Here is a 25708-nt window from a genome sequence, read left to right as displayed (position 1 = left end):
TAAGGGCAAAGGCCAGACGTCTCCATACAAGGCTATATTCTTTGCTGTATGGTGGTTTGGTAAGTCTCTTCACTGTCCCAGGTCTTACACCTGTGGGGCTCTTTTCCTGGCAAATCCATTAAAATAAACTAGCAAACTTGTCACTCTACAATACCTCCCTATATCCCTTGGACCCAAACATCATCACTTGCCGGATAAATGTATATAACATTGGATTAATTCACCTAACACAGTACATAATACAAAGTTGACACACAGTAGACCAGAAGTTTTAGTCTGTGAACCCCCTGAAATCATATGTAAAAGTTTGCAGGTATGTTTGCATTTGAGTTTGGGTTGGGGGTCAGAGTTCACATATTTCTTCAGATTTCAAAGAAGTCTATATCCCATAGAAGGTTGAACCTTCCTGGCCTAGATAAAAGTGAATTCTATTCCTGCACACCACCACCGCTGGGTGCTGGACTATTCCTTTGTGAGCTCTAGGAGTTTTGTTTGCCAAGAGAAGGGGCTGCAAAGGAGACAGTGCTTGGGCTGGCAGTATAAGGGCACTTTTGCTATCTTGGTTTACAAGGCCTCTTGGGTTAATTCTAGAAGAATCAAAGCAAGCATTTCTTCTGTCTTTCCTGTGCTCTGCAGGCCAGGAGTTTTCTTGTGCTAAAATAAACAACTGGCAGTTTCATTAGACTCTGCAGAAGGAAGGAAGAGGTTTATGTTTCATACCTTTTATATTATGTAACAACATTATTATGCGAACTTCAATTCTTCAATCTGTTTAGTTTATTTAAACTTAAAAAATACTATGAATGCTATAAATGGAATAAACCATGTCCAATTCTGAGCACTTACAATAAGCATTCAGTCAGTAATACAGCCCCTGAAATAATAAACCACTTACCTCTGATAGTTAGGCATGCACACGTGTGTGTGTGTGTGTGCGTGTGTGTGTATCACCTTTAGATTTTATTAAGGTACAGCTGTCTGGGCTGGGGGGTGGGGGGCATTGGAAAGAGGTTCTACTTGTTTTAAACTGTAGGAAAAAAAAAAACCCACACTTTATTTTGCATCTGTCCAAGTTCTTATATAATCATGGAAATTATGATGTGTTTGTACCAGCCAGGCCTCAACTTTGTCTTACTTTACTGAGAAATTAGAAGTCTGATCATAAGGAAGACAACTGTTTATTTTCAGTTGGTTTTGTTCAGTTCTTAAAATATCTTGGTTCTTATCAGATAAGGAAGTATTTGATGCTTTGTAATCCTGATTCATTCAGAGGCATTAATCGAACTCTACCCAGCACATGATTCAATACTACCTTCTGAGGGGATTACAAATATAAAATGATTACCCTTGGAGTGCTTAAAGTTTAGTGGGGAAGATTAGTGGCTCCCAACACAGCATTTTACTGTAATTACCGATTTGCATGCCGTTATTGTGGACTCTTTCAAAATCCCAGCAACCTTTTTTTTTTTCTTTTTTACAGAAATAGAGAAATCCACCCTAAAATCCATGTGGAATCTCAAAGGGCCCCAAACTGCAAAATAAACAAACAAAACCTTGAAAAAAAAGAACAAAATTGGAAGTCTTACACTTCCTGATTTCAAACTCAATACAAAGCTAAAATAATCAAAATGTAAAGACAGTAATTTAGACCAATGGAATAGAGTAGAGAGCCCAGAAATAAGCCCTCACATGTGTGGTCCAGTGACTTTCAACAGAGTTCCAAGACCTTTCAATGGAGAAAGGACAGTCTTTTTTAACAAATGGTTCTGGGGAAACTGGATATCCACATTGCAAAAGAATGATGTTGGACCCTTACCTGACACCATATACAAAAATTAACTCAAAATAGATCAAGGACTTAAGTGTTAAAGCTAAGACTATAAAACTCTTAGTAGAAAACTTACGGGTGGGAAGAGCTTTGTGACATTGGACCTGGCAATGAGACTATGTTTTATGTCCTTGTAGAGAAGAGCAGTCAAGTTGGGGGCTGGAGTCGGAGACCTAGGTTCAAACTCAAGACCATCACACCCTACCTGTGTGATCTTAAGCACATTATCTATCCTCTCTGAGTCTCTGCTTTCTCATCTATAAAAAGAGGACAGTAAGAGAATGATAGTGGGAATTACATAAATTGATGGACCTCAAGGACTTAGCCCAGTGCCTGGCATATGGCTTACTATGAGCCATTACTATTCATTCAGGGGATGAGGGCAGGGGATAACATAAAAGTTCAGTAGGTAGATTTTGGAATCAGATTTTTTAGGTTCGTATCCTAGTTCTGCCCTTCACCTCTGTGGCTTTGATCAAGTGCTTTACATTTTTGTAACTGAGGACCTTTCTCTTTTTTATTCTGAATATTATCTCCTGAAGTTGTAGGGATGAAATGAAACCATCCCCTTACCCAGCTCTTAGAAAAGACGTTAGCACTCCCCAGCGTTAGTTCTTACAGCTGCTACAAGTGCTCAGTACAGCATCTGGCAAATAGTATGTGCTCGTATAATGAATTATCATGCTGCCCTAAACAAGGCTGTTTAGGAAGTGTGTTTAATAACATGGGTAAATACTAATCCTAAACTATAAGGAAAAACCAGATAAAAAGTTGAAAATATGGGATGCCTGGGTGGCTCAGTTGGTTAAGCATCTGCCTTTAGCTCAGGTCATGATCCCAGGGTCCTGGGATTGAGTCCTGCATCAGGCTCCTTGCTCAGTGAGGAGCCTGCTTCTCCCTCTGCCTGCCCTTCCCCCTGCTTGTGCTCGCTCTCTCTCATTCTCTCTGACAAATAGATAAACAAAATCTTAAAAAAAAGGTGAATATGCAATTTGATCTCAACTGTGTAAGCCAAAAGAATAAAAAGGTTAAAAAGAAACTAGTTAAAATATTAACAGGGCTCATGCCTTATATGGAAAAATCATGCATGAGTTTATTGTTTCTTTATGTTTTAGTGTACTTCTCAGAGCTACCACCAGTACTTTTTCTGATGGAAAATATTAAAATTCAGTTAAATAGGCTGGAAAGCCAGACAGTAGTCAATGTTGTCCTCTGTCATTAGCATACTGGCTTCCAGGAGTAGTTAGCAATCACCAGAACAGTGCCAAGACCATGGCCTCGAGGAGGCAGGAGGCAGATAATTGCACTCTTCCGTGTTGGTGTGTGTGCACACATGCATGTGTGTGTGCCTTGTCTCCCAAGGATTTTGTGATCTCCTTGAGGGCATGGACTCTGTGCCAGCCAATCTCCCATGCTTTCCTTCTGTCTAGTTCAGGGTCTAGCATAGATATTCAGGGCCTATATGAATAGATACTCACTGACTACATGGTGAAAAGGTAAATGGTGTTGGTGGTGTAAAGAGCGGTTCAAGCTGGGGCGCCTGGGGGGCGCAGTCGTTAAGCGTCTGCCTTCGGCTCAGGTCATGATCCTGGGGTCCTGGGGTCCTGGGATCGAGCCCCGCATCGGGCTCCCTGCTCCGCTGGAAGCCTGCTTCTCCCTCTCCCACTCCCCCTGCTTGTGTTCCCTCTCTCGCTGTGTCTCTCTCTGTCAAATAAATAAATAAAATCTTTAAAAAAAAAAAAAAAAAAAAGAGGTTCAAGCCAAGGCTGTGTGGCAGGGGACTGGCCTGCCTGGGTGACCCAGTGCATTTTCACTGTACCAACTGGGAAGATGTATGAAAAAGCAGAGATCATGGAAAACTTCACCTCTTGGACAGGGCACGGCCCTCAAAATGCCTAGCTTCAGGGAAGAAATTACCTCTCTGCCAAAGACATGGTGTTTGAGCTAAATCTTGCTAAACATAGAAAATAGGGAAAATTTATTTAAAAATTAAAATAGCTTTTAAATTTAGATATATCATTTGCTCATTGGTAGCTTAAGAAAATAAAGACATAAGAAGTTAAAATCCTTCAAAATTCCACCATTCATAGATTATCACTGCATACATTGGTATATATTCATCCAATCTGTGCCTTGATTTTTTCCTTGGACTAAATAATATATTGTGGGCAGCTTTCTGTGACTATAGCTAGTGCTACATCATTTCTCTAATGGCTGCACATTATTTCATTAAATAGATGTACTTTTTTTTTTTTTTTTACTCAATTCTCACATGTGCTCTCTACTAGAGATGGGATGGACAAAACAGACAGGATTCCAGTCCTCATGGAACTAAGGGGCTAGAGGGGGCTTGAGGCAATTAACCAACACAAAGTATGCTAAATGTGATGTGGGGGAGGTTGAAGATTCTCCTGGAGCACAGAGGCAGAACGTCCCCAGCTTATTGGCACATTGAAGTATAATTTATAGTATCTTCATATTTGTCATCAAACATTCATTTTTTTATTGAGGAAGACTTGCCATATAACATTATATTAGTTCCAGGTGTACATGATTTCATATTTATATATATTGCAAATGATCATCACAATAGATCTGATTAACATCTGATGTCATACGGTTAAAAAATTGTTTCCCCTTGTGGTGAGAACTCGTAAGAACTATTCTTTTTGCAACTTTCAAATGTTCAGTGCAGTATTATTAACTGTAGTCCCCATGACTTAATTATTTTATAACTAGAAATTTATACCTTTTGACCCCTTCACCCATTTTGCCCATTCCCTATCCCCTGCCTATGGCAACCACCAACTGCCAATCATTCTCTGTATTTATGAGCTCAGGTTGTTTGTTTGTTTGTTTGTTTTGTTCTGTGTTTTTCGAGTCCATAGATAAGTGAGATCATATGGTATTTGTCTTTCTCTGATTTATTTCACTTAGCATAATGTACTCAAGGTCCAGCCATATTGTTGCAATGGCAAGATTTTATTCTTTTTTATGGCTAAATAATATTTTATTGTATATGTATACTACATTTTCTTTTTTTTTTAAGTTTTTATTTTAATTCCAGTTAGTTAACATACAGTGTTATTTTAGTTTCAGGTGTACAATGTAGTGATTCAACACTTCCATACATCACCCACTGCTCATCAGAAGTGTCCTCCTTAATCCCCATCACCTATTTAACACATCCCCCCACCCACCTGATTTTTTATAATATACTTAATTTTACTGCTGTTGTGCTTCCTACTTTTCTTACTCCTTGTTATGGTCTTTCCACTCAGAGAGTCCCTTTTAACATTTTTGGTAAGGCTGGTCTAGTGGTCATGAATTCTTTTACTTTTTCTTTGTCTGGGAAACTCTCCCTCTCCTTCTATTTTGAATAATAGCCTTGCTGGAGAGAGTATTCTTGGCTGCAGATTTTTTTCCTTTTAGTACTTGGAATATATTTTGCCACTCCCTTCTGGCCTGTAGTTTTTGCTGAAAAATCAGCTGATAGCCTTGGGGGGTTTCCCTTGTGTGTAACTGTTCTCTTTTCTCTTTCTGCTTTTAAAATTATCTCTTTATTATTATTCTTTGTCATTTTAATTACTAAGTATCTTGCTATGGACCCCCTTGGGTTGACTTTGTTGGGGGCTCTGTGCCTCTGGATCTGGATTTCTGTGTCCTTCTTTAAATTTGGGAAGTTTTCAGCTAGTATTTCTTCAAATAATTTTCCGCCCCCTTTCCCTCTCTTCTCCTTTTGGGATCCCTAGTATGCAAATATTGTTATGCTTGATGGTGTTGCTGAGTTCCCTTAATCTATTCTCATTTTTTAATTTTTTTTTCTTCTGTTCAGCTTGATTGCTTTCCATTACTCTGTTCTGCAAGTTACTGATATGTTCTACTTCCTCTAGTGTACTATTTATTCCCTCTAGTGTATTTTTTATTTCAGTTGTTGAGGGTTTTTTTTTTGTTTTTTTTTTTTTTTTTACTCTCTAGTTGGTTCTATTTTATGTTTTCTATGTCTTTGTTGAGGATCTTGCGGAGATTCTCCACTCTTTTCTCAAGTCCAGTGAATATCTTTATGACCACTACTTTACATTCTCTATCAGAGATATTACTTATCTCTGTTTTGTTTAGCTCTCTTGCTGTGATTTTTGTTCTATTCTTTCATTTGGGACATACATATTCCTCTGTCTCCTCATTTTGTCTAATTCTGTATCTTTTTTTATGTGTTAGGAAAGTCACCTATAACTTCTGCTCTTGAAAGTAGTGGCCTTATGAAGAAGAGGTCTTGGATTGCCATGTAGTGCAATGTCCCCTGTTTCCCAGAACCTGGTGCTTCAAGGGTGTCTCCTATGTGTGTTGCATGTACCCCACTGTTAGGGCTGAGCCACATTTTCTCTCAGTCCAGTCATCTGCAATGGCTCTCTTTGCCTATCATTGGCAGGGTTCGGTCTCTATGTTGTTAATGGGCCACCCAGGGCTTGAGTTGGGTCAGACCTGGGGTCTTCCAGAGTTGCAGTTGCACTGAACTGCAGGTTGCTCTCTCTGTGTTTTCCCGTGAGAGGCTATTGTTGATGGGTAGGGCCCACAGACCAAATGTCGTCTTCTAGCACACTGCCGGTGCTGCAGTTGAACTAGTGTGCAGTTTCCCCAGGCATGGGTCACTTTGGAGTGGTGCTGGCCCCTGTTGGGGGTGTTTGCACAATACCATGCTTGTGGTGCTGCTTTGGATGGACTCCTGTTGAGTGTGCTTTGGGTGAGTGCATCCATAGGATAACGCAGGGGTGGGGCATGCAGTTCCAGTAAGGTTTGTGCTGGTTTACTACTGGAAGGGACCTAGAGCTGTTTTGGAGAACCGCTGAGGGGGGGTCCACAGGAGAATATGGGGGTGGGGTGTACTGTTTCAGTTTCCTATTGCCCTCTTGGCTCTCCTAGAGCTGAATGTGCTGGTTTTTAAAGTTCCAGGTGTTAGGCCCCATTGATTGTAAGAACTCATGAAGTTCCCCTCTGGTTTTCAAAACCAAATGTTATGGGGATCCATCTTTCCAGTGAGGGTCTCCTGTGCCTGGGGTTCCTGAGGTGGATTCTGCTCCTCTCCCTTCTCTGTTGTTGCAGTGTCCCTCACTTCCACAGTCAGTTTTGTTCCTGACCATTGTCTCCTATCATTTTCAATGTGGCCTCTTCTCTACAATTAGCTGTGGAGAGTGTGTTCTGCCAGTTTTTAGGCTGTTTCTGGATTATTTATGCTAATGTGGGTGTTACCTAGATGTATCCATGGGCTGAGGTGGGCTTAGGTCCTCCTACTCCACTATCTTCCCAGGAAGTCTGTTTCTTGTCTTTTTGATACTAGCCATTCTAACAGGTATGAAGTAATATGGTTTCGATTTGTGTATCTGTAATGATTAGTGATGTTGAGTACCTTTTTATGTATCTATTGGCCATCTGTATGTCTTTTTTGGAAAAATGTCTGTTCAGGTCCTCTGCTCATTTTTAAATCTGATTGCTTTTTGCTATTGAGTTGTATGAATTCTTTATAAACATCAGATATATGATTTCATTTCATTTATTATTTCATTTATTGTCTTTTATTCAGTAAGTTGTCTTTTCATTCTGCTGATGATTTCCTTTGTGCAGAAGCTTTTTAGTTTGATGAAGTCCTGCTTGCTTATTTCTTATTTTGTTGCCTTTGTTTTTGGTGTCAAATCCAAAAAAAATCATAAAGAGTGGTCTCAAGAAGCTTACCATCTATGTTTTCTTCTAGGAGTTTCATGGGTTTAGATCTTACATGCAGGTCTTTAGTCAATTTTGAGTTAATTTTTGTGTATGATTTAAGGTAGTGATCCAGTTTCATTCTTTGCATGAAGCTGTCCACTTGTCCCAACAACATTTATTGAAGGGAGTGTCCTTTCCCCATTGTATATTCTTGGCTCCTTTTTCATAAACTAATTGACCATATATACATGGGTTTATGTCTGAGGTGTCTATTCTGTTTTATTGATCTATGATTTTGTTTTTATTCTGATACCATACTGTTTTGATTACCATAATTTTGTAATACAGTTGAAGTCAGGGAGCATGATGTTTCCAGCTTTGTCCTTCTTTCTCTAGATTACTTTGGCTATCCATGGTCTTTTGTGGTTCCATACAATTTTTTTTTATTTGTTCTAGTTCTGTGAAAAATGTTATTGGTATTTTGATAGGAATTGCATTGAATCTGATGTGAAAAATTCTATTGATATTTTAATATTGATGGCATTGAATCTGTAGATGTCTTTGGGTAGTATGGACATTTTAACAATATTCTTCCAATCTATGTGCATAGAATATCTTTTCATTTGTGCAACTCACAATTTCTTTCATCAGTGTTTTATAGTTTTCAGAGTACAAATCTTTCACCTTCTTGGCTAAGCTTATTCCTAGGTATTTGATTCTCTGTAGTACCATTGTAAATGATTTTTTTTCTTAATTTCTCTTTCTGCTACCTCATTATTAGCATACAGAAATGCAACAGATTTCTGTGTATTAATTTTGTGTCCTGCAACTTTATTCATATATTACTTTTAATAGTTTTTTTTTTGGTGAGTCTTTAGGGTTTTCTATGTATAATACATGTCATTTGCAAATAGTGGCCATTTTACTTCTTCCTTACCAATTTGGAGGCCTTTTATTTATTTGTTTTTCTTGTCTAATTGCTGTGGTTAGGACTTCTAGAACTATGTTGAATAAAATTGGTGAAAGTGGACATCCTTGTCTTGTTCCTGATCTTAGAAGAAAAGCTCTCAGTCTTTCACCATTGAGTATGATGTTAGCTGTTGGTTTATAATATATAGCCTTTTTCCTATAAACCCACTTTGTTGAGAATTTTTATCATAAATGCTTTTTCTATATCTATTGAAATGATCCTATGATTTTTATCCTTTATTTTGTTAATGTGGTATATCATGGTGGTGGATTTGCTGATATTGAGCCATCCTTGCATCCCCTGTATAAATTCCACTTGATCGTGGTGAATGATCATTTTACTGTATTATTGAATGTTGTTTTATAATATTTTATTGAGGATTTTTGCATCTATGCTTATCAGGAATATTGCCTGTAGTGTGTGTGTGTGTGTGTGTGTGTGTGTGTGAGTGACTAGTTTGAGGAGAATAGGTGTTAACTCATCTTGAAATGTTTTGTAGAATTCACCTGTGAATCCATCCATCCTAGATATTTGTTGGGAGGTTTTTGATTACCAATTCAGTTTTGTTACTAGTAATCTGTTCAGATTTTCTATTCCTGATTCATTTTTGGAAGATTGTATGTTTCTAGAAGTTTATCCATTTCTTCTAGGTTGTCCAATTTGTTGGCATATCATTTTTCATAGTAGTCTCTAATAATCCTTTGTGTTTCTGCAAAGTCTATTGTTACTTTGCCTCTTATTTCTGATTTTATTTGTTTGGGTCCTCTCTCTTTTATTCTTGCTGAGCCTGACTACAAATTTATCAATTTTGTTTATCTTTTCAAAGAACCAATTCTTGGTTTCATTAATCTTTTCTATTGTTTTGTTGGTCCCTATTTAATTTATTTTCACTCTGGTTATTTTTCTCTTCCTTATCCTAACGTTGGGTTTTGTTCTTCTTTTTCTAGTTCCTTTAGATGTAAGGTAAGATTGTTTGGGATTTTTCTTGTTTCTTAAGTTATGCCTGTATTTTATTCAGGTTCATCTTAAAACTACTTTTGCTGTGTCCCAGGATTTTGGACCTTTGTGTTTTCATTTTCATTCATTTCCATGTATTTTTTAATTTTCTCTTTAATTTCTTTCTTAACCCATTTGTTGTTTAATGGCATGTTGTTTAGCCTCCATGTGTTTGTGTTTTTCCCATTCTAATTGATTTCTAGTGTCATACCATTGTGGTTGGAAAAGATGCTTGATATGATTTCAGTCTTCTTAAATTTACTGAGTCTTGTTTTGTAGCCTAACTCATGATGTATCCTGGAGAATGTTTCATGTGCACTTGAAAGGAATATGTATTCTATTGTTTTTGGATGGAATCTTCTGTATATATCTGTTAAATCCATCTGGTCTAATGCGTCATTCAAAGCCACTGTTTCCTCTTTGATTTTCTGTCTGGATGATCTTATCCATTGATATATATGTTTGGTCTTAACGTCCCCTACTATTGGATTACTGTCAATTTCTCTCTTTATGTCTGCTAATATTTGCTTTATTTATTTAGGTGCTCCAATGTTGGGTGCATAGATATTTACAATTTTTATATCTTCTTCTTGACTTGATCCCTTTATCAGTATGTGATGCCCTTTTTTGTCTTTTTTTAGTCTTTGTTTTAAAGTCTATTTTGTCTGATATAAGTATTACCCTCCGGCTTTTTTTGTTTTCATTTGCATGGAATATCTTTTTCCATGCATTTATTTTCCACTTTTATGTGTCTTTAGATCTGAAGTGAATATCTTGTAGGTGGCATATAGATGGGTCTTGTGTTTTTTTTTTTTTTTTTATCCATTCCTTCACCTCTGTCTTTTGATTGGAGCAATTAGATCATTCATTTTTTTTTTTTTTAAGATTTTATTTATTCATTTGACAGAGAGAGACACAGCAAGAGAGGGAACACAAGCAGGGGGAGTGGGAGAGGGAGAAGCAGGCTTCCCGCCAAGCAGGGAGCCCGATGTGGGGCTCGATCCCAGGACCCCGGCATCATGACCTGAGCCGAAGGCAGACACTTAACGACTGAGCCACCCAGGCGCCCCTAGACCATTCATTTTTTTTTATTTAAATTTTTTTATTCTTATGTTAATCCCCATACATTACCTCATTAGTTTTAGATGTAGTGTTCCATGATTCATTGCTTGTGCATAACACCCAGTGCTCCATGCAGAATGTGCCCTCCTCAATACCCATCACCAGGCTAACCCATCCTCCCACCCTCCTCCCTTCTAGAACCCTCAGTTTGTTTTTCAGAGTCCATCGTCTCTCATGGTTCGTCTACCCCTCCGATTTCCTCCCCTTCATTCTTCCCCTCCTCCTACCTTCTTCTTTTTTTTTTTCTTAACATATATTGCATTATTTGTTTCAGAGGTACAGATCTGAGATTCAACAGTCTTGCACAATTCACAGCGCTTACCAGAGCACATACTCTCCCCAGTGTCTATTACCCATAGACCATTCATTTTTAAAGCAGTTATTGATAGGTATTTAGTGACATTTTGTTCATTGATTTCTAATTGTTTTTGTAGTTCTTCTTTGTTCCATTTTCTCTTGCTCTCTTTCTTTGTGATTTAGGACTTTCTTCAGTGTTTTTTGTTGCATTGTTTCTCTTTATTTTTTGTGTATCAATTATAGGTTTTGGTTGGTAGTTACTATGAGATTCATATATAACAACCTAATTACATAGCAGCCTTTTAAAACTGAGCACATACTAAAAAAACTTCATATTTATTTTCCAGTCTATGTTTTACATAGATGTTGTCATAGTTTACATCTTTTTTGTGAGTCCCCTTAACTTATTTTTTAGATATAGTTGATTTTACTATTTTAGTCTTTAACCTTCATACTAATTTTATAAGTGATTGCTCTACTATTGTTTTTACTCATGAAATTTTGTCCTGTCAATTTTTGTACTTCTAATTGTGGTCTTCTCCACACCCCCGCCCCCCCCCTTAATGAATTCCTTTCAACATTTCTTATAAGGTTGGTTTAGTGCTGGTGAACTCCTTAACTTTCGTTTTTGTGGGAAACTCTCTCTCTCATTAATTCTGAATGATAATCTTGCCCCATAGAGTATTCTTAGCTGTAGTTTTGTTTTTTGTTTTCTGGGTTTTTTTTTCCTTTCAACACTTTGTATATATCATGCCACTTTCTTATGGCCTACAAAGTTCTGAAAAATCAGCTGATAGTCTTACGAGGTTTCCCTTGTATGTAAGTAGGTGCTTTTTTCATCCTGCTTTTAGGATTCGTTTTCTTTCATCTTTGACATCTTAATTATTATGTATCATTATGGACCTCATTGGGTTTATCTTGTTTGGAACTCTCTGGGCTCCTTGAATCTGGATGTCTGTTTCCTTCCCCAGATTGGGGAAGTTTTAGCTATTATTTATTCAAGTAAGTTTTCTGCCCCTGTCTTTCTTTCTTCTCCTTCTGGGACCCTATCATGCAAATGTTTGTTTGCATGATATTATCCTGGAAATCCTCTAACCCTTTAACCTACCTTCTTTATATATATATATATATATATATATATATATATATATATATATATATATATAAATTCGTTTTTCTTTTGCTGTTCAGTGTGGATTTTTTTAATATATTTTTCATTTCATTTATTGTATTCTTCAACTCTGATTGGTTCTCTGTTATATTTTCTGTGTCTTTGTTGAAATTCTCATTGAGTTCATCCACACTTCTCTCCAGTGGGCATCTTTATGACCATTACATTGAACCCTTTATCAGGTAGATTGGCTATCTTCATTTCATTTAGATCTTTTTCTGAGGTTTTGTCTTATTCTTTCCTTTGGAGGATATCCTCTGTTTCCTCATTTTGCTTGACTCTGTGTTTGTTTCTATGAGTTAGGTGAAACAGCTATTTCTCCTAACCTTAAAGAGTGGTATTGTTTATGGTCATCCCCTGTGTTGACTGTGTGTCTCTGGTGACTTTGGCTGGCTAAATGGAGCTGTGACTAGCATGGATGTGAGTCCCAGGACGCTTAGTGCTGTGATTGCCTTGGTGGTATGGTCTGAGCTGAAGCAAGTGTGGGTTGGTGTGGTCCCTGGGCTCTTCATGCAAGGGGTTCCCCTGGTAGGACAGCTGAAGTTGAATTGTGTGAAAGCTGGATATCCTGGTGCTCTCTGTGTAGAGATTTCTCTGGCAGGACAGCTAAAGCTGAGGTGGGCATTAGCCAAGTCCCAGTACTACCTGCAATGAAGGCATCCTGAGATTACATCTGCAGGTGAAATGAGTGTAAACGAGGGAGGTCCAGTGCTCTCCATGCAGAGGGCACTCTGGCAGGACAGCTAAATCTGAAATGGGTGTAAACTGGTGTGTCCTGTGGCATTTCATGGAGAGAGCACCCTGGCCATGCTGTTGGGGCTGAGGTGAGCACAGGCTAGGTGGTCTGGGGTATTCTGTGCAGGGAGCACCCTGGCAGGGCAGCTGGAGTCAAAGCACTCTGTGCCAGTGGTACCCTGGCAAGTCATCTGGAGTTAAAATAATGGGTTCCTAGAGTGTTCTGAGGTGTTTTGCACCTTTGTCACCTTAGTGAAATAGCTGGAGCTATAATGAGTGCTCCCCAGTGGTGCTCCAGTGCCCATCATGTTGAGGCCACCTTGGTGGATTACTGGGCTGGTATGTGCTAGGGTCTCTGGGCTCACTGAGACAGCAGGTCAGCTATGGTGTCTGGCCCCCACTCCTGTCTGCTACCAAGTTCAAGGAGGAACATAAGTCATGGTGATTGTCAGCCACTCTGAGCCAGAGTGCGTTTCAGCAGCTCATTCACTGTTTGGTGTAGTTCTAGGGCTGGATCCTTTATATTGTAGGTGCTTTTTAAAACCACAGCCTTATTTTTTCTGTGCCCCAGAGTGTCTGGGTCTGGTATGGGCTAGGGGTCCAGGGCTTGCCAAGGTGTCATGTCAGCTATGGCACCTAGACTCTTTTACTGTCTGAGTTATCAGGGTGGAGGGGGAATGTAAACCAAGGAGGCAGCTCCTCTTACCCAGAGAGATTTTGAGCAGCACCCCTACCATTTTCTGTTCTAGGACTAGATCCTTTATATTCTAATTGCTCTATTGAACAGTCATTTTTTTTTTTTCCCCTGTGTACTAGGATGTTTGAGGCTGGTGTGGGCTAGGGGTCCAGGGCTCACCAAGGCAGCAGGCCAGCTATAGCTCGTGGATGTTGCTCCCATCTGGGCTATCAGTGTGGAGGGGGGGAACATAAACTGTGGAGTTTGCCTGCCCCTCCAACCCATGGAGAGTTTCAGCACTTCCCTTGCCATTTTGCAGGGTTCTAGGACTGGTTTCTTTATATTCTAGTTGCCCATTTAAATCACAGCTTTTGTCTGTGCCCTCGGGCAGATGAATCTCTTTGCAGTTCCTCAGTATTATCCCTCCCCACTGTAGTTGGCAGCTTCAGGGGTGAGGGTTCCCTTCATTACTGTGTCTCTATTTCTCTTGCCATTTTCTATCTGGTCTCTCTATCTTTTGTTGTGCAGAAGCTGTTTAGTCAGCCCTGTAGTTCTTCTTCAGGAATAACTATTTTATTAATAGGTATAGAGTCGGTGTGTCCATGGAGGAGGTGAGTTCAGGGTTTTCCTACATTGCCAACTTGGTTTGTTAACTGTTTTCTGGCTCTTTTGTAGTTGTTCATTTCTTCTGTTGCTCTCTTCCTTTGTGGTTCGATGACTTGCTTTAGTGGTATGTCTAGATTCCTTTCTCTTTCTCTTTTGTGTATCTTACATAAGTTCTTGTTTTGTGGTTACCATGATTCTTACATATAACAACTTATATTGATAACATTCTATTTTAAATTGATAATAAAATATAAACGCATTCTAAAGCTGTTTTTACTTTCTCCCACCACATTTTATGTTTTTGATGTCACATTTTACATATTTTTATCTCGTGTATCCCTGAATGAATTATTGTAATTATAGGGTGTTATTTATTTATTTATTTATTTATTTATTTATTTATTTATTTATTTTTATTATTATGTTATGTTAATCACCATATATCACATCATTAGTTTTTGATGTAGTGTTCCATGGTTCATTATTTGTGTATAACACCCAGTGCTCCATGCAGAACGTGCCCTCTTTAATACCCATCACCAGGCTAACCCATCCTCCCACCCCCCTTCCCTCTAGAATCCTCAGGTTGTTTTTCAGAGTCCATCATCTCTCATGGTTCATCTCCCCCTCCAATTTCCCCCCCTTCATCCTTCCCCTCCTGCTATCTTCTTCTTCTTTTTTAACATATAATGTATTATTTGTTTCAGAGGTACAGGTCTGTGATTCAACAGTCTTGCACAATTCACAGTGCTCACCATAGCATATACCCTCCCCAATGTCTATCACCCAGCCGCCCCATTCCTCCCACCCCCCACCACTCTAGCAACCCTCAGTTTGTTCCCTGAGATTAAGAATTCCTCATATCAGTGAGGTCATATGATACATGTCTTTCTCTGATTGACTTATTTTGCTCAGCATAAGGGTGTTTTTTTTTACAACTTTGTCTTTTAGCACTTATGCTAGCTTTATAAGTAATGAATGCACTATCTTTACTATGTATTTACCTTTACCAGCAAGAGTTATACTTTCATAGTTTTTCTTGTTACTTATTAGCATCCTTTCTTTTCAGTGTGAAGAAATTTAATATGTCTTGTATGGCTGGTTTATTCACGATGAACACTTTTAGCTTTTGCTTGTCTAGAAAACTATCTTTCCTTCAGTTCTGAATAACATTGACAGGTAGACTATTATTGGTTGGAAGTTTTTTCTTTCAGCACTTTAAATATATGGTGCCACTCCCTTCTGGTCTACAAATTTTCTGCTGAAAAATCTGCTGATAGTCCTATGAGGTTTCCCCTTGTATGTAACAAGTTATTTTTCTCTTGCTGCTTTTCAGATTCTCTCCTTTAAAATTTTAAAAGATTTATTTATTTATTTTAGAGAGAGAGCACGAGGGGCAGAGGGAGAGTGAGAGAGGATCTCAAACAGACTCTATGTTGAGGGTGGAATCTGATGCGGGGCTTGATCTCATAACCCTGAGATCACTACCTAAGCTAAAACCAAGAATCAGACATTCAACTGACTGCGCCACCCAGATGCTGCAATTCTCTCCTTTAATTTTTGACATTTTAAATATAATGTTTCTTGGTGTAGGTCTCCTTGGGTTTATCTTCTGTGGAACTCTCTGGGCTTCCTGCAGGATGTCTGTTTCCTTCCCCAGGTTAGGAAAATTTTCAGCCATTACTTCTTCAAATGTTTTCTGCCCTTTTCTCCTCTCTCTTCCTCTTCTGGGACCCCTGTAATGTGAATGTTAATCCATTTGATGCTGTCCTGTAAGTCCCTTATGCTATCTTCACCTTTTTTTTCATTTTTAAAAAAGTTTTTGCTTCTCTGGTAGTGCATTCCACTGCCCTCCCTTCAAATTTACTGATCCTTTTTTTCTGTTTCATTTAGTCTGCTGTTGAACCCCTCTAGTGTGTTTTTCAGGGCAGTTACTGTATTCTTCAGTTTTATGACTTCTATTTCGTACTTCATTTTATTTCCTAGTTCTTTGTTGAAGTTTTCACTGTGTTCATCCATTCTTCTCCTGAGTCTTATGGGCCTCTTTATGACTGTTACTTTGTACTCTTTATCAAGTAAATTATGTATGTCCATTTACTTAAAGATTTTTTTCCCTGAGGTCTTATCTTGTTCCTTCATTTGAAACATATTCCTCTGCTTCTTCATTTTCCTTGACAATCTGTGTTGGATTTGTGCATTAGATAAAAGAGCCACTTATGCCAGATGAAGTAGAGGCCTCATGTAGGAGATATGCTTCATCATTTAACCCTGTACTAGTTTTTGGTTGTCTCTCAAACCTCTGTGACTGTCCAAGGAGCCTAGTTGTGAAGTATAGTTCACACACAATGTTACATTAGTTTCAGTGTACAACATAGTGATTTGACAACTCTATATGTTATGCTCTGCTTGCCACAGTGTAGCTACCATCTCTCATCATACAACACTATTACAATATCATTGACTGTATTCCCTATGCTGTACATTTTATTTCCAGTACTTATTCATTCCATAACTGGAAGCATCTACCTGCCATGTCCCTTCATCCTATTTTGCCCATCATCCCTCCTTTTTTTTTTTTTTTTTTTTTTTTACTGCATGTTGTCCAGCATTTTATCTGGCAACCCTAGCCATTTATTGTAACTTAAGGAGCAGGAATTACGGTGCCTTAGATAAAAATGAAATACATTTCATATTAACTTTAGACATTTTTTTCTATTGTGAAAATAAGGTTAGTCTTTCTTTTCCAATTCTAAAGAATGCTATAGAAGTTTAAAAGAATATCATTTAAGCTTTTCCCTCAACAGTTTCGTATAAGGAGCAAAAAAACAGGGGGGCGCCTCGCTGGTTCAGTTGGTGGAACATACGACTCTTGATCTTGGGGTTGTAGGTTCAAGCTCCATGTTGGGTGTAGGAATTACTTAAAATCTTTAACAAAGGAGGGGGACAAAAAAAGGTTATGGTTTTAAAATAAAGTGCTTTAAAAAATAAATGTACTAGAACTTATATATTACTGCAAAATACCTGAACATAGTAAAAACAATATAAATGGCTTTACCCTTCAGCCAATTAAAAATGTCCTTTTGGCCTAAAATGATCAAAATGTAGGAGACTGTGGATAGTCACCACAACACTTCATTTTTTCAATGTCTTCATCTGTTTCGGGGCTGCTCATTGTGGATGCTTTTTCTTGATTACTACTATCAGTATCTGTTTTAGATGGTTTGTTTTGAATCTCTAATGGCCGTGACTTCTTGAATTGCCATCCATCATTGGTATCTAGAGCTTTACGTTTAATCATTTGCAGGGCACCACTAGCTGGACTAGCTTCAGGAATGTCAGTGTATTCTACCATTAAGGTCAGGTTGTCTATTACATTGAGTTGGTGGTTGGCAGTACAGCTACTTTTAGAAATAAGCCTATTTTTCAAGGAGATAACACATGAATGTTCAGTTTGTTCTCTGTATTTATGGGTCTGTTTCTGCCTTTTCGTTTATTTGTTTTGCTTTTTAGATTCCACATATACATAAAATCATATGGTATTTCCCTTTCTTTGTCTGACTTGGTAGTGTTTGGTAGTATTAATTTTGTAGTCATTGCTACCCTTCAATACATTTATTTTCATTATTTATTAAATACTTTTCAAAAAAGATTTTATTTGTTTATTTGACAGAGAGAGAGAGCACAAGCAGGGAGAGTGGAAGGCAGAGGGAGCCTCCTGCTCAGCAGAGAGCCTGATGTGGGGCTGGATCCCAGGACCCTGGGATCATGACCTGAGCCGAAGGCAGATGCTTAACCAACTGAGCCACTAAGGTGCCCTGAATTTATTAAATACTTTAAAACGGTTTTTTTTAAAATATTATATGAAATAAGGAACATTTCTGTCTTTTATATTAAAGTAATTAAAGAAAAAATAGCCTAGCAGTTGAAGGTGTTCCAAGACCTAACAGTTTCCCAAAGGGGAGGATCTCAGTCAGCACCTAGAATCAGACCAGTTGGAGCCAGACCCTCAGGCAGCAGCTTTTAAGGTTTGCAAATAATACAATCCTTTGGAACCACAGTGTATGCTCTGCTGGCCACCAGAGCCAGGTGATCTGGAGGTGTCCCCCTAGTAGCAGATGCAAAAAGTGGGGCTCCCAATGAATGTTAAACTCTCTTTGGGGACACCAGTGAACTGTAGTGAGACAGCAGGAAAGCATAAAGATGGCATCCACCAGCCTATTCCCTGAGAGCACTTCTGTTGGCCCCTAGATATGTCCCAAATCTGAAGCCCATCCTTCAGGCCAAAGCTCTAGGACAAGCAGGTAGACCTTTTTCACAGAAAGACCGGGGGTGTGTTTCAGTCTGATCTGTGCAGTGTCCTGGGGGTGGCAGCCAAGAACTGTCTATTATGGTCCCATGGGATGCAGGGACACCAGCACCCCCTTGCCACCAGAGCCAGACAATTAAAGGGCAGTGCAAAAACTGGGGCACCAGATATAAAAACCAGGGTACCAGTTGTATGTAAAAGCTCCCCTCTGGAAGATACTGGCACTCTGGAGCATGGCAGACAGGGAATAGCAAAGATAGACCCTTTGAGGTCTCTGGAAGGGATTCCAGTCAACTCTTTGCTGTGTTTAATTGGAAGCCTGACCCTCAAGCTGAAGCTATGATGATAACCTAAATAGTCCTCTTTTACATCAGACCAAGGTCCTGAGTCTGTTGCTTTTTGGTGTGCCCTAAGAATGGTAGGCATTTAAGAGCTCTTTTTCCATTGGTTACAGTTCTGTGGGACCCATGAGCCCCACTGGCCACCAGAGCCATGTGATGTAGAGGTGCCCCCTGATGGAGCACAGCAAGTGGAGAGTGCAAATATGCCACTGGAACATGAAGATGGTGCCTGCCAGCCATTAGACATCTAGATTTGTGTTAAATTAGATGCCTACCCCTTAGGCCAGTGCTTTATCATTAGCCAATGAGCCTCTTTTACAGAAAGTCTGGCTACCTCTTGATCTCCCACCTTTGCACTAAGTGCTGGGGCTGGTGAGTCCACATATGAGCCCTTGAAGAACCATTTCTCAGATTGTTGTGGCCTGTGGTTCTTGTGGACATGGGCCTTGCTGGTTTCCAAAACTAGATTTTCGGAAGCTTGTTTGTCAGGTGCAGTTCTTGAAAGCTGGGGTGCCTGCTGTGAGATTTAAAGCCTTTGCTTCTGAGAGAAAAAGCTCTGGGTTTTGAGTTCTCCCAATTGTGGGTTGCCATATCAAGGATGAGGTTTATGGTACGATTGTATCCCAGTCTCTCCTACCTGCTTCAGTGTGGGCCCTCTCTCTCACCCGATATGTAGGGTTCACTCAATTTTTAGATTTCTTTAGAGGGAGTTGTTCCATATCAGTGTATCCATGGAAGGAAGTGAGTTCAGTATCCTCCTATATCATCATCTTACACTGGAACCCAAGCATTTATTTTTATGGTCTGGTCATGATTATCCCAGCCAGGTATTTGTTTTTGCTCCTGTTTTGTCCTCAGTGACTAGCACAGTTTCTGGTAGATAGATAATATTATTTTGATTAAGTTCCCAGAAATGGGATTATAGCAGATTTTTAAAATTGAGATCTAAGACACTAGCATGTTTAACTTGTAGAAGATATTAAAGAAAAGTGAGTCAGTTTTTTGGTAACATATAAATGGACTTATTGATTAACAATGTAAATCAGTGCCACCTTCAACATATCATTCTGCATATTTACCATATGATGGACTGGATACTCTAGTGGTATAAGAAATGAGGTATAAGAAGTAAAGCTCCAGGACACCTTAAAATGCTGGGTAGAGGGTTAAGAAATATATATGTGAAAACCACCCATTGTTTTTCAAGGCAACAGTTAATACTAAATGAATGGCATAAAGATTATCTTCCTCAGTAATTCGGAGGAGTGCAGCATGATTCAACTTAGTAGATAGTGTCAAACAGTTTTACAAAAAGACTGTACTAATTTATACTTCCACTAGCACTATATACTGATATTATCTTTTTTTTTTCATTTCAATCATTATTAATTTGCATTTCTCTGACAGCCAGTGAAGTTGAGCAACTTTTCCTATGTTTATCAGTCAGTTGGATATCCTCTTCATACGAAGTGTCTGTTCAGATCTTTTGCACATTTTCTTATCTTGGGGTTTATTATCTTTTCCATATTGATTTATAGGAATTTAAAAAAATATTCTCTTTATGAATATTTTGCCAGATATATATATTATAAATACCTTTCTCACTCTGGCTTGCCCTTTTACTCTCTTAATGGTATGTTTTGATGAGCAGAACATCTTAATTTTAATATAGTCCAATTTGTCATTTTAAAAATGGTTAATGCTTTTTGTGTCCTCTTACACAATCTGTTTACCTGAGGGTCATAAAGATATTTTCATATGTATTTTTCTAATATCTCTATTATTTTACATCTGACCTACAATCTGTCAGGATTTTATTTTTGTGTATGGTGAGAAGTAGGGGTCACGATTCATTCTTTTCCCAAAAGGTAATACAGTTGATCAGCACCATTTATCGAAAAGGCCATTCTTTCTCTGCTGTACTGTACTCTCATCCTCGGCACCAGTGACAGTGTATATTCTATTCTTTATGCTTTTCTGGTGTTTTTTTTTTTGTCTATTCTAGTGCCAATACAACCCTGTCTAATTGCTATATCTTTGTGATTGGTTTTGACACCTGCTAATATGTCTTCCTGCTCTATTTTTTAAGAAATCAGCTTGTGTTCTCTTTCTCTTCTTGCTCTTTGATTGTGATTACATTTAATCCACAAATCAATTTGGGAATTGATATCCTTGCAATATCCAGTATTCTAATTCATAAACATAGTATACCCTCCCATTTATTTAGGACTTCTTCAATTTCTGTCAACAATGTTTCTTGGTTCTTACATTTTAGTTGCAATTGTTAATATACAATTTGATGTTCATATCGTACTAAGATCAATGGTTTCAAAAGTTGGTAAATATTAGGGTTACCTATAGAGTTTTTAAATAATATTGACCTCCAGACCCTACCACAGAACTACTGCATCAGGATTTCTGGGAGTAGGGTTCTTGGAGTCTAAAAAGCCTTCTAGAGTCCACAACACTTTTGGTGGAAGTATAAAAATTGGTGCAATCTTTCTTTTTGCAGAATAGTTGGGCAAATTTTATTGCATTTAAATAGCCACACCCACTGACCTTGCAACTATATATATCTAGAAATTTTTATGGAATATTTGTGCAAATTTATAAATATATATAGAAGAATATTTATTATAGCATAGTTTGTGGAGGAAAAAATATAGCAACCTCCCTCAGTTTCTGTCAATGGAAGAGGCATGCTTCTTACATGTAGTGGAACACTAGATAGCTGTTGAAAATGAAGAATTAAATCTGTAAGTACTGAAGTGGGAAGGTATCTAAGTTAGTTAACATTTTTAAAAATCAAGAAGCAGAAAATTAAGTAAAATAAACCAATATGGTTAAACATACTCATGCATACACACATAACACACAAACATACACACAAATAAAGGCATTCACATGACTTTATTTTCTGGGAACCCTACACTTAGCTGTTTTCTGTCATCTCTCTTCCCCCAAATCTTATAAATGGTCAATGAATCAGAATCAAAGCATATGAAGCCCAGGATCATTCTAATGGAAATAGTTGGGGTTGTTGCCTGTGAAATAGCCAATGTTGAGATGTAGGAGCCCAGTGGGATGAATTCCTAATAGTTTGAGGGGAGTGAAGGGTAGAATTAGTTGGTTCACTGCAGATTCATCTGGCAACAGGTTGAGAACAAAAGTCCTTATTAAAATTACCTTTTTCTATACTCTGTGTCTAATGTTTATAATAAGAAGACATGACGTAGGTTACATAAACTTTTCTTTACTATGTTAAAGTTTCTTAAGTATATAATTTAGTGGCATTAAGTGCATTTAAAATATTGTGCAACCATCACCACTATCCATCTCTAGACACTTTTCACCGTCCCATTCTGTACCCATTAAACAATAACAAAAATTCCCAAGTTCATTTTGGTATATGGCCAAGTTTGGGACCTGTGAATTATGTGACTTTCAAAAGTATGAGTGATGCTGTCACTTGAGCCCTTTTGCCTTTCAGCCTCCCATGTGAGGTTTCAGTTCTGCCAATAACTTGCTAAGGCTCAGCTTCACCAGCAGTTCCTCCATGAAGTCTTCCTAGACATTCCAGACAAATATTTCCCATTATTGGAATGTTTTAAACTGTGCCCACAGTCTTGTTTTAATCCACCTACACAATTTTTAATTTTGATCCATAATTTATAAAGTTTAAAATTCCCACAACCCACTTTTCCCAATATTAGGGTTTCTGGCTTCTCTTGAAAGCTGGAAAACCTGACACCCTGAGCCAGCATTCCTAGGTGGCAACAACTGTTCAGAGTTGAGAAGCAGCTGTCCTCTTTGTAGGGCCATGCACTTTTCTGTCTAACACAATCCCCACCACTTTCTCCTGCCTCTTCCCCTCTGAGGATGAATGCCTATTGCTTGTTCTGATGTTTTTCTTACAGTGTAGAAATATTTTTCTGAGATACTGTCTCTATCAAAAAAGGATCCCTATACTAGGTCTGCATCCATTACTCATTTATTACTTTCTGTCCCCTGTTGTCATTTGAGTTTGCAATTCTTGGTGAACTTAATCCCAGGCATTTACGTGCATGGCACATCTCCCTTGTTCTTCTGTGAATTTCTCACAACATGTAGAAAGCATGCCATAAATGGTTATAAGTGACTATCAGGTCTTCCAAAGTCATGCTTAATTTTTATTGTAATTTTTAGGCTCAATTTCTGAAATTGTTTTAGACATTATTTGCTTTCTTCCTAGGTGTCTTCTTTCTCTGATTTGTAAAACTCCTACCTGTTCTTCACAGTACAAATTAAATGTTACATTCTGCTAGGAGTCTTTCCAGAGTATGTCCCTCTTCCTTCTGTGTCTGAAGCCTTATGCTCATCCTGCTCCTCAGTGGTGAAGTTGAAATCACCCACTCACCACCTTTATCTCATTAGCACTTCTTACTCCACCCTGGGAAACATGAACTTCTCAGGGCACAGACCCTGTCAGCACCTAGCATAGGCCTGAACACATAGTGGGTCTTCTGTACATGTTGAGAGATTACATGTGACAGGGAACTATTTTTTGAGCATTTAGTTTTCTTTAAAGTCTGTTCATGTAAGGCTGTTTGGAGCGGTCTGTTGTTTTTCCTGATTCCTGCATTTTCCTTTGTTTTTCATGGAACACATAAACTGATTTCCTGTAAGGCTTTGCAAATAAATAACAAGGTCAAGGGCTGGAAGCATTTCTGGAGCTATCATGGCACCTCTTGATTCCACTGGGCCAAGAAATGCTTTCAACCCCAGAGGGCAGAAGTTTTTCAAAACAAGACTGTTCCAATAAGGGCGTGTGCTTCCTCCATCAACTCTTTCTCCCGCCTGCTTGCATTTTAACTACTTTGGGAAGAATGGAAATTCTGCAAACCCTTTGGTATTTTTGAACCACTAAGTAGGCTAGGTGATGGGGCCTGTGGTGATTTCTCAGTGAGAGGTTTGTACAGACAGGAACATGGGGAGGCAGTGAAAGGGGCCCTTTCTGAAGAGCGAGTGGAGGGAGCATTGCCTCCTCCTGCTCAGATCCCCTCCTCCTTCCTCTTCCTTCCCGGGGGTTGTCTGGACTTAAGTTCATGGGGACTTTGATCCCTGTGACAGCGGGTGGCTTCTGGCCAGGCCTCCTGCACTTCAGGGCTAGAGCAAGTTCAGGGGGATTCTGTTCAATGGTTTAGTCTTTTTCATTGTCCACATTGACACAACCAACCTTATCCCTTATTTTGTCCGCATGCTTTGTCTCAGTGTTTCTTTCTTTCTTTTCTTTTCCTCCTCTTGAACACTTTGCTGTTTGTCTGAGGTTGGCGGGCTCTGTGCTTATAAGCAAGGAAGTGCAAGGGACAGAGTCAAAGGAATTTTGTATTAGGAACCTTGGGGCAGCCCCTGGGTGCTTGGTTCATCTCAAAGGATGCAGCATCCCTTAATAGGAGGTGTGAGGAGTGAGCATTTGTGGGGACCCATGTCTTCCTGGAGATGCTACAAAAGCCATGCAGGTACTGTTGAAGTTGGGCCTGGGTGCCCCACCACTACCACCACCTCTAGATAGTGTTTTTAGAAAGTGGATAATAAGGGACTACATAGGGAGGGTTTAACTTCTTTGTCATCTCCTTGAGCCAGACAGACACCTTTCTCCTATTTGAAATGGAAAAGTGATATTTTCTCACTTATATGTAAAGGGCTTCAGCCTGATTACTGCACGTTCTGGATCCATCAGGGAAACCAGGTTGCTCTGCTCAACAGTTCTATCACACACACACACACACACACACACACACACACACACACACACACAACTATATACAGACAGTCCCTGATTTACAATGTTTCAAATTATAATTTCTCAACTTTATGATGGGGCAAAAGCAATATGCATTCAGTAGAAACTGTACTTCAAATTTTGAATTTGGACCTTTTCCTGGGCAAGAGATATACAGTGTGATACTCCCTCTTGATGTTGGGCAATGGCAGTGAACTGCAGCTCTTAGTCAGCCATGCAGTCATGAGGGTTAACAATTGATATGTTTATGACCATTCCATACCCAGACAACAATTCTGTGTTTTACTTGCAGTACGCCCTTCAGTAAATTACATGAGATATTCAATACTTCATTATAAAATAGGCTTTGTGTTAGATGATTTTGCCCAACTGTTGGCTCATATGTGTTCTGAGTATGTTTAAGGTAGGCTAGGCTAAGCTATGATGTTCAGAAGGATACATGTATTAAATGCATTTTCGATTTACAATAATTTCAACTTAGGATGGGTTTATTGGGGTATAATCTCATCATAAGTCAAGGAAGATCTCTGTAAAGACGGTTCCAAAGAGGAAAGCCTCCTAGTTTTGAATTAGAAGATTTAGAATGAACCAACACCTTCCCAACCAGACCCTTTCTGGTGTTGGGTGTCAAAGTGGGGGTAGGCAAAGGATCTAGGAAGCCAACCTCATCCACTTACGATTAGCTCTGCGTCTGGGACATTTTCTACATGGGTTCCATATTTCTGTCTTCGGGGCTGCCAGAGGACAGACCCTCATTACATCTTGTTTGAATTATTGTAGTCTCCCCCCCACTGTCTTTCAGCTGTGGTTACTGTATGTTTCTCTTATTAATCCAGGGGAGGCCTGGGTTTAGAAGCCTATCAGCATCTTATTTTTCTTTTTTTCATTTAGGCCAACAAAAATATCAACTCTTCAGTGGGACTTCTCCTGTCTTCTCAGCCAACATCCATTGTTATACCCTCTGAGCTTCCATCATAAATTAAAATTCTTTGCAACCTTTGCCCCACCCCCCATCCCCCCAGATTGCAGGTGTTCTACAATCTAGTGAGGTCCTCATCACAGTCTGCCTTTTTATCATATATCTCTGTGTCCCCACTAGATGGCCAGCCCTCTGGGGATACCCCTGGAATCAGGCATAGTAAGAACTCCCCAAGGTGTTGAATTGGAGTCATAAGGATTTC

Source organism: Mirounga angustirostris, unplaced genomic scaffold (assembly GCF_029215605.1).
Source record: "Mirounga angustirostris isolate CCGP_5_RB_7025 unplaced genomic scaffold, mMirAng1.0.hap1 SCAF_4, whole genome shotgun sequence".
NCBI lineage: Eukaryota > Metazoa > Chordata > Mammalia > Carnivora > Phocidae > Mirounga > Mirounga angustirostris.
Note: the sequence above shows the minus strand (reverse complement) of the source record.